Source organism: Zootoca vivipara, chromosome 6 (genome assembly GCF_963506605.1).
Source record: "Zootoca vivipara chromosome 6, rZooViv1.1, whole genome shotgun sequence".
Lineage (NCBI taxonomy): Eukaryota > Metazoa > Chordata > Lepidosauria > Squamata > Lacertidae > Zootoca > Zootoca vivipara.
This window is the reverse complement of record NC_083281.1, coordinates 58,351,299-58,352,461: the sequence shown is the minus strand read 5'-3', so window position 1 is coordinate 58,352,461 and position 1,163 is coordinate 58,351,299. Positions and strand designations below refer to the sequence as shown.

The window sequence follows — 1,163 nt, the reverse complement described above, 5'->3', positions numbered from 1 at the left end:
GCCTCGTTGGCGCAGTAGGCAGCGCGTCAGTCTCATAATCTGAAGGTCGTGAGTTCGAGCCTCACACGGGGCAAGCCTAATTTTTTATTCTCCCTTTATTACTAGTCCAGTTTACCGTTAGCCACCAATGCTGATGGGGGTGGCAAATGTTGCCGTACATACATGCTAAGTAACTATGGAGGAGAGTCGTAAAAAGGAGAAGAATGCGACATTTTAACTTTTGTCTCTATATTGCCCCACCCCTTGTAGCGTGCAACTGCAAAGGAGAATTTACTGTTCCACGAAGACAACAAGCATACATATCCTTTTCACGGATGCTTAACTGTGATTCCTGCTCCTCCCGATCAAGTAAAAAAAAAAAAACCTTAAGTAACAGAGGTCCCCCCCCCCCGCGCGCGCTACGCCCATGCTTCCAACTCGACAATTCAATGCGCCTATGATTCTATGTATACGATGTTGCGCAAAGGGTGTGCAGAATAGGCTGCACTGGGGCTGTGCCATTTTGCGTAGAAAGAGTTCAGACGGCGATGCTACTCGGACATCAACTTACTTAGCCATGCTATGGATTTAGGTAATAGTAGAAATATTAACTCCGAGTTTATTTTTAATTCCGCCTCCCCCCGCCCTTCAACCATTTGGCCATCTTTTCGCTTCAAAGACAGGCTAGCACTGGATCACTAAGGTTTTAATGATCCAAAGTAGATTATTTACAGGGCCTTCTCTCCCTCTCGGCTTTTTCACTTTTTGCCTCTCGGGCAAAAAACAAAGAAACTCCAACGATAATAAGAACAGGACTAGCCGTATGAATAAACAAAGAAGGCGGAGCTACAAGGCCAAAGAGGCGGGGCTTTTCGATTCCCTTCTTGCGGGCGTATTCTGCAGTGCATCCATCATGGCCGGGTGGGCGTAGCCAGGCAGGCCTGCGTTCCATCCAATAGCAGCTCGGGAGGGCGTGGCTACCTTGACAGCCAACAACCGAGTAGGGAGGCTGAGGGAAAGGGAAAAGGGCTGGGACGGCCTTGACCGGGCTCGAGCCTGAAGGATAGGGAAGAACGTGGCCCTGATTGGCGAAAGGCCCCAGCCAATGAGGGCGCGGGAAGGGCGCGCTGGATTGGCGGTGGACTGCAGGCCACGGGGCGGATCCCGCCTGCGATTGGCCAGGA

General features: G+C 50.9%; 1 non-coding gene across 1 annotated transcript; it reads left to right on the top strand.

Annotated features, from left to right (window-relative positions):
* Positions 1-73, top strand: TRNAM-CAU (transfer RNA methionine (anticodon CAU)). The gene has a single exon. It is a non-coding gene; the product is annotated as a tRNA-Met (tRNA).
* Positions 74-1,163: the final 1,090 nt, after the last annotated feature.